The sequence below is a fragment of the Saccopteryx bilineata genome, chromosome 2 (genome assembly GCF_036850765.1).
Source record: "Saccopteryx bilineata isolate mSacBil1 chromosome 2, mSacBil1_pri_phased_curated, whole genome shotgun sequence".
NCBI lineage: Eukaryota > Metazoa > Chordata > Mammalia > Chiroptera > Emballonuridae > Saccopteryx > Saccopteryx bilineata.
This window is the reverse complement of record NC_089491.1, coordinates 342,209,733-342,218,694: the sequence shown is the minus strand read 5'-3', so window position 1 is coordinate 342,218,694 and position 8,962 is coordinate 342,209,733.

The window sequence follows — 8,962 nt, the reverse complement described above, 5'->3', positions numbered from 1 at the left end:
AGAGGGATAGACGGACAGAGAGAGATGAGAAGCATCAATCATTAGTTTTTCATTGCGCATTGCAACACCCTAGTTCAGGGGTCCCCAAACTTTTTACACAGGGGGCCAGTTCACTGTCCCTCAGACCGTTGGAGGGCCGGACTATAAAAAAACTATGAACAAATTCCTATGCACACTGCACATATCTTATTTAAAAGTAAAAAGCAAAACGGGAACAAATACAATATTTAAAATAAAGAACAATTGCCTGACCTGTGGTGGCATAGTGGATCAAGTGTCAGCCTGGAAACACTGGGGTCGCCAGTTCAAAACCCTGGAGCTGCCTGGTCAAGGCACATATGGGAGTTGTTTCCTGCTCCTCCCCCCTTCTCTCTCTCTCTCCTCTCTAAAATAAATAAATAAATAAATAATATTTTAAAATAAAGAACAAGTAAATTTAAATCAACAAACTGACCAATATTTCAATGGGAACTATGCTCCTCTCACTGACCACCAATGAAAGAGGTACCCTTCCAGAAGTGCGGCGGGCCGGATAAATGGCCTCAGGGGGCTGCATGTAGCCCGCGGGCCGTAGTTTGGGGACCCCTGCCTTAGTTGTTCATTGATTGCTGTCTCATATGTGCCTTGACTGTGGGCCTTCAGCAGACCGAGCAGCCCCTTGCTGGAGCCAGCGACCCTGGGTTCAAGCTGGTGGGCTTTTGCTCAAACCAGATGAGCCTGCGCTCAAGCTGGCGAGCTCGGGGTCATGAACCCGGGTCCTCTGTATCCCAGTCCAACTGCATCCTATCCATTGCGCCACCGCCTGGTCAGGCCCACCTGGAATCTTGTCGTCCAGGTGATTGCTTGGGATGGGAGTGATTGTATCAATGTGTGTTGGGGGCGGGCTGTGGGCAGGCAGGATCCTTGTAGCCTGGGGCTTGGATTTAGGAATAAGCCTTTCCCACCCTTTTTGATGTAGGGTGGTGCACTCTCATGAGGAATCCCATTATGCCTCAGATAAGTGACTTTGTATCAGACTTCCTTGTATGTATATTGGATTAAAGGTTTGGGGCCGACCGGCAGCTTGCTCTCGCTTGGTTCCTGAGATTAGTATTAGAGCAGAGAGCAGAGAAAGGCCACGTGGAGGAGGCCAGGAGAGGCAGCCAAGATGGCAGAGTGCTGAGAGAGAAGCCAGTTCGTGCAGAGTTTGTGTAGAGAGAAGGGGATGGGGAACAAAGGAGAATGAGGCTAGTGAGCTAGAAACATTTGATTCTAGGAAACTCAGATAAGTCAGTAGCTTTGTGAACACTGAATGAGTGGGTTTTGGAGCCCAGTGTGTGTTTTACTTGCCCGCCGGGTGCAAGCTAGGATTAAAGATAATGGCCCACCAGTTCATGGCTCTGTTGTTTCATTACCATCTGTCCGAATCCAATGCGAACCTGCATGGACCAGGCGGCTGTGATGGTGGCCGTGTATACTGGCTTTACAAGACAGAAGAGAGTTGGAGTTGCATTTACTCTAATGAACCAACACCCACCTGCATACCTCACCACACAATGCAGTCAAGCTTTCTATCAAATTGAGGTACAGGCACATGTGTGTAAACAGGGATAGCTTCATTTGCAACTTCTAAGCCACAGGAAAAGCACTCACAAAGTAAAGGTTAAAACAGATAAGACTTTGCTAGGACTTCTTGGTATTTTAAATGGCTTCTACTGACCCTTTACTAAAAATCTAAAAATCAAGTTTTTCTTCTTCTTTACAGGGGGCCCCAGGGCCTTGTACTTTGGGAGATTATCTGTTGCTTTGTACTCACACAACAGGGGCCAGAATAGGAGCTTGGAGAAGTCATTAGAATTTTTTGTCCCTTCCTTAAAAAAATGTCCTCAGGCAGCAAATGCTCTTTGGTCAGCACAAAGTCTTGGGGGTGGGGGGGAGGCTGAGACACTCTGCCATGTGAGCAGGCTTCTCTGAGCTTGTCCCAAGTTCTCCTAATGCTCTTCCTAATACCTTAATTGCTATCCTTTGGAGTGGGTGGCGGGAGTTGGGAGCTAGGATAAGTTCCTATTGAGTTATTTATCATTCTTGCATCTGTCCATTGGTTTATCTATTGACTTGTTTACTTGACAAATTATTCCAGTTCTCTGCTGGGAGCCAGGCATTGAGCTAAATGCTCAGAAGGAGCTCCAAGCTTTGCATGTAGACTGAAGTAGAGTGGAAAGTGTTTCACGTTAAAAACATAAGTATGGCCTGACCTGTGGTGGTGCAGTGGGTAAAAGCATCGACCTGGAACACTGAGGTCGCTGGTTCAAAACCCTGGGCTTCCCTGGTCAAGGCACATATGGGAATTGATGCTTTCTGCTCCTCCCTCCCTTCTCTCTCTGTCTCTCTGTCTCCTCTCTCTAAAATGAATATATATAAATAAATAAAAACATGAGTATGGTTGGCTCCATGCTAGACTGTCAGTCTGGAGTGTGGAAGTCCCGGGTTCAATTCCCAGCCAGGGCACACAGGAGAAGCGCCCATCTGCTTCTCCACCCCTCCCCCTCTCCTTCCTCTCTGTCTCTCTTTTCCCCTCCCACAACCAAGGCTCCACTGGAGCAAAGTTGGCCCGGGCACTGAGGATGGCACTATGGTCTCCTATTCAGGCATTAGAATGGCTCCGGTTGCAACAGAGCAACACCCCAGATGGGCAGAGCATAGCATCGCCCCCTAGTGGGTTTGCCTGGTGGATCCCAATCGGGTGCATGTGGGAGTCTGTCTCTCTGCCTCCCTGATTCTCACTTTGGAAAAGTAAAAAAAAAACCAAAAAAAAAAAACAGAAAAAAGCCTGACCAGACAGTGGCGCAGTGGATAGAACATCGGACAGGGATGCAGAGGACCCAGGTTCGAGACCCCAGGGTCGCCAGTTTGAGCATGGGTTCATCTGGTTTGAGCAAAAACTCACCAGCTTGGACCCAGGGTCGCTGGCTTGAGCAAGGGGTTATTCGGTCTGCTGTAACTCCACAATCAAGGCACATATGAGAGAGCAGTCAGTGAGCAAATAAGGTATTGCAACGAAAAAACTAATGATTGATGCTTCTCATCTCTCTCCGTTCCTGTCTGTATTATGCAACTTAGAAAGATGTTTGTTTTTTTGTGACAGAGACAGAGAGAGGCAGAGAGAGGGACAGATAGGGGCAGACAGAGAGGAAGGGAGAGAGATGAGAAGCATCAAGTTTTCATTGAGTCACCTTAGTTGTTCATTGATTGTTTTTTCATATGTGCCTTGACCAGGGTCCTACAGCAGACTTAGTGACCCCTTGCTCAAGCCAGCGACCTTGGACTAAGGCTGGTGAGCCTTGCTCAAACCAGTGAGCCTGCACTCAAGCTGGTGACCTCAGGGTTTCGAACCTGGGTCCTCCGCGTTTCAGTCTGACACTCTATCCACTGCGCTACCGCTTCATCAGGCCCAGATGTTTGTCTTAACATAGTGTTTAATTTGATCTTTCTGTGCATATAAGTACTTAAACATTTTCAAATACCACCTTAAAGAATCTTGAATGATGCAGAACGTGATGGACTTGTTGGAGAGGATGGGACTGGTGTTAGTTAGGGTTTGATTCTGCTGCTGGTGATAGTGTCTTGAAATCGGCATCCAGGGAGGTTTGTACAGAGCTTTTCTTTTTCTCATTGTAAATACCCCTATAGCATGTCAGGCCTTTGGTAAATGTATGGGAAACTTTGGTGAACCTCTCTGTATCAGGATCTTACTCCTCTAACTTTGCCATTCCTGCTTCAATCAGCTAACTCTTTTGTACAAAACATTTTAGGTTCTGGAGTTTCTAGGTCCCTGTTTTCTTCCCTAAATGCTATCATCTGCTTCTGTAGTTCTATAAGGTCTTCACTGCTTAGTTCTTTGCCATGGGAGTCGAATAACTCTATAATATCATTTTCACTGATGTCCAACTGCAGTTGATTACCAATAGCCCAGATAAATCTGAATGTTGAATATGACTGGGTATTCTATATTTTTATTTGCGAAATCTGGCAACCCTATTTTAATATTCTATAGCTATATCAATGGAAAAATAGCAAATACTTAGCCAGCAGTTACTGAGTTCAGTGATTGTCCTTTGAGCATTACATATATTAACTCACTAAATACTTGAAGGTGTATTAATTAGCCTTATTTCACCACCGAGCAAACTGAGGCAGTAAGTTACCCCATGCCACACAGCTACTCTGTTCAGGAGTTCTCTCAGGATTCCTAATGAACCTGGATTTTCTGCAAGGACCTGACTGTAAGCAGCCTGCCGCAGTCTGTTCTCTTGACCTGCTCAGTGCATCCTCGTCAAGCAATGCAACATTTTAAATAAATAGGACAACTGTACACAGGAAATGACTATAGCTTTCTGCAAAACTGTGGAGATACCTACCATCCTCTGTGTGTGTGTGTGTGTGTGTGAGAGAGAGAGAGAGAGAGAGAGAGCCAGAGAGAGCCAGAGAGAGGGACAGGCAGGAAGGGAGAGAGATGAGAAACATCAATTCTTCGTTGCGGTTCCTTAGTTGTTCATTGATTGCTTTCTCATATGTGCCTTGACCATGGGGCCACAGCAGACCAAGTAACCCCTTGCTCAAGCCAGCAACCTTGGGCTCAAGCTAGTGAGCTTTGCTCAAACCAGATGAGCCCGCATTCAAGCTGGCAACCTTGGGGTCTTGAACCTGGGTCCTCCGCATCCCAGTCCAACGCTCTAGCCACTGCACTACCGCCTGCTTTTATTATGCATTTATCATATTATAGTGTATTATTGTTGCAATTAATAAAATGTTTCTTTTATTTACGATATTGTTTTCTTCAATTTATTTTTGTCCTCCTTTTCATTGTAAAAAAGCTGGTCACCTTAGGTTATACCTGCAGGGGTATTACTTCTGGTTTCAAAGGTGTGTTAACCTAGATGCACAAGAACAATGGATGGGGCAGGGCGGGCTTAAGCCCTTTCACTAGAGCAGTTATAGGCCTGGGACATGACTGCCTACTATGGTCTGCCCAAGTAGCTCACGCTGTGAGGTTACTTTTCATAGAACTCCCTTTTCCATCCACAATCTGAACAAAACAGGTGAAGTCCCCTGCCCTCAGAGAGCTTCTATTCTAGCTAGGAGAGCCAGACAATAAGTAAACATAACAAAGAAGCTGATTCTATAGTGCAATAGAGGCAAATACTATGAAATAAAGAAAAAGTAGCCCTAGCTGATTGCTCCATTGGTTAGACCATTGAGACCCCACATGCCAAGGTTTTAGGTTCAATCCCTAGTCAGGGCACATATCAAAATCAATCAATGAATGCACAGATGAGTAGAGCAACAAGTCAATGTTTCCCTCTCCTTTCCCTTCTAAAAAATGAATACCTAATGTAAAGCCAGTAGCCGCGGCCACCATCACAGCTGCCCGGACCATGCAGGTTCGCATTTGATTCAGACAGACAGTAATGAAACAACGGAGCCAAGAACTGGTGGGCCATTACCTTTTTTTTTTTTTTAAGATTTTTAAGCCTGACCTGTGGTGGCGCAGTGGATAAAGCGTCGACCTGGAAATGCTGAGGTCGCCGGTTCGAAACCCTGGGCTTGCCTGGTCAAGGCACATATGGGAGTTGATGCTTCCAGCTCGTCCCCCCTGTCTCTCTCTCCTCTCTCTCTCTCTCTCTCTCCTCTCTAAAAGTGAATAAATAAAAGTAAAAAAAAAAAAAAAAAAGATTTTTAAAAAAATATTTTATTTATTGATTTTTAGAGAGAGAGGAGTGAGAGAGAAAGAAAGAGACAGATAGAAGGGGGAGGAGCAGGAAGCATCAACTCCCTGGACCAGGCAAGCCCAGGGTTTCGAACCGGTAACCTCAGTGTTCCAGGTCGACGCTTTATCCCACTGCGGCACCACAGGTCAGGCCTTTTTTTTTTTTTTTTTTAATATTTTATTTATTGATTTTTTAGAGAGAGAGGAGTGAAAGAGAGAGAGAAGGGGGAGGAGCAGGAAGCATCAACTCCCATATGTACCTTGACCAGGCAAGCCCAAGGTTTCGAACCCGCGACCTCAGTGTTCCAGGTCGACGCTTTATCCCACTGCGCCACCACAGGTCAGGTGCCATTACCTTTAATCCTAGCTTGCACCTGATGGGCAAGAAATATACACAGTGGGAAAACACTTCCCTTTCCATTAAGGGCTCCCACAGCCACTGACTTATCCGAGTTTCCTAGAATCAAAGGTTTCTAGCTCACCAGCCTTATTCACCTCTGTTCCTCATCTCCTTCTCCCTGCACAAACTGCACAAACTGGCTTCTCCCTCACTCCACCATCTTGGCTACTTCTCTTCTCCCCCATGTGGCCTTTCTCTGCTCTCCTTTCTTTGCTCTCCTTGATAGTGTAGAAATCAAAACATTTAATCCAATATACAAACAAGGAAGTCTCTGATACAAAGTCACTTATCTGAGGCATAAATGGGATTCCTCATCAGAGTGCACCACCCACATTATGCAACAGTGAAGGGTGTGGGGAAAAGCTTAATTTTAAAACTAAATCTTAGGCTATAATGTCCTTGCCTGCTTACAGCCTGTCCCCCACATCCAATGCAAACTAGAAGCAAGCAAACATATTATATTTACAAACTTAATTTGACCAACAATTGGGAATACTGGAGGGCGGCGGTGAGGAAACAGGTTGCATATTTTCAAAGGCAGTCAGAGGAGAAATTAAGATTTGAGAATTTCTTCTTGCAATTTGGCAAAAGTTTGGAGGAGCTAGCCTAGGAGTTATCTGGGTAATGAGGTTCTGCCAGAGGGCATGACCATTGTGTTGGGTCAGCTTGAGGCCAGAGTTGTTGGAGAGAAGGCAGAACAGGGCAGAACAGAGACAAGGTCCGAGAAGGGGGAAGCCATATCACACAGAGCCTCGGGTGGACCAACCCTCCTTGCAGGACATTGAGCAGAACAGTAACAGGTTTCAGGGTTTAACACAATCTAAAATTTAGAACTCTACTAAATTCTGGACGAGCCTGTCTGGACTTGCATTAGGTGGCATGACCTCAGCTGGACCCTCAAGCTAGATTAGCTAGGTTCAGGCCAAAACAGAGACTGCTTCTTGTAAATCCCCTCAGAAACTTCCTGACCCTCCCCTGCTACCCCCACCCTCCCACCCCGCCCCATGCTCTGGTTCCTGGAACAGCCCATTGCTATGCCCCAGGCTGTAAGGCTTTGACCCTTTATATAGGGCAGGTCACAGCACAGCACTCTTTCCATCTTGGCCTGTCCTGTAACCTGCTAGAACTTTCCACTTTATCCACATCCCACGTCGTCGGTGGTCCTGGTCGTCCTCCTAGTCGTTTTTACTGCCTTTCAAGAGTAACCTTGTAGGTAAGTTCCCTTAGTAAACTGATAATCATGGACTTGCGGGGCTCTCTGGCCTCTAGGCCCTGGGATTTACCTATGAGTTTGGGTGGTGGGGCAGGCCGTAGGTTCCATCCTTCCATTTCAGGACCAGGCCTGGATTATTTCTGAAGGTCAGGCTTCAAGTGTGTTTTTGAGACTCAAATCTTTTGTGATCGCATGTGATCACACTGAGGGCTCTGATTTGGGTGCAGCATTTCCTGCTGAGGGCCACGGTAAAGAGACAAAAGGAATCTGTGGTTTACCAGAGATTACCTAAAATAGAATTGTTCTAGGTTTAGTGACCCTTTTTAGTAACATAAAGTTTAAAGTTCTTGCTTCCCTCCACCCCAGAAAAAAAACCCAGATAAAGACTATCAGAAGTACATCGATGATCCAACAACATTTATTAACTTGCTAAAGCAGGGGAGACCATCTTACAGGGTTGAAGCTTATGCTGGGTGATTCTAGGGGAAGAGAAGGCCAACTGGGGGTTCGGTGCTGCCATGAAGTGGGGCAGTTTAGGGACTGGGTGAGGCGTCTCAGCAATCTTGGGGAGCTAGGAGGGAGAAATGAGATCTGGGGAAGTTACTAGTAAAAAGGCTGTAATTGACTCAAAAGAAGGCATTGTTAGAGGCATTTTCCAGCCATGGTGTGGCCTTGGGAGAAACATTCATTGTTTTCTATTGGCTCTGTCACTGTCCTGGGTTTGTCTCTGTTCGGTACATGGTGGTCTGATTATGAGTGGAACAGATTGTCACTTTCTCAAGGTAGAGAAGACTACAGAAGCGCAAATTTGAGGGCTTACGATAGATAAAACCTGCCTATGGAAGATCAGGGTTTAATGCGCGCCATGGGAGTGGGCATTAATGGGAACATGAAATCGGAAATATTTTAATTTTCATAGTTTTGACAATAACTTGTAAAAAAACGTCAGAAGCTGGGATGTTTTGGACACCTTTCCTTATTTATCTGTTAAGTGTTACTGCACGGTGAAGCAGAGTGATAAGGGTTTTATGGACTTTCAAACTTATTTTTAGAGATAAAGAAACCAGGAGTTAACTTGCCGGGAGACTGGGACTCTAGCTTTTGCTGAGTTACCATGGTAGTCTCTTGGGCTTAGTGATCACACCTCTTTGTTGGGAGCAATAAGCTCGAGAACAAGATTACTACACTCCCAAGTTCTAAGCTCAGAGATGGCCACGCTTGGTTTAAAATCCTCACAGCAACCTTATGAGATAGAGCCTACTACCACCCCATTTGAAAGATGGGGAAACTGAGGTTCAGGAAAAATAAAAGGGTCTCCAACCCAAGTTCATACAGTTAGTAATTGGTAAGGCCGGTAAGTGGTAAAGTCTGAATTTATACCCAGATCCCAAACTTTCGCTTCCTCCCCGCCATTCCATTCCATTCCATTCCATTGCACTGCCAATGCTTGGAAGACCCGCCCAGGCTCAGCTCTTTTGAAATTTGGATTTGGGTTGCCTGCAGCAGCGAAGCCCGGGGACAGTAGTGGGCGGGGCCCACCTGGAGGGGCCAGCCCCGCCCCTCGCAGGCGGGGCGGCCCGTCCACCAATCAGCGCGCGGGGGG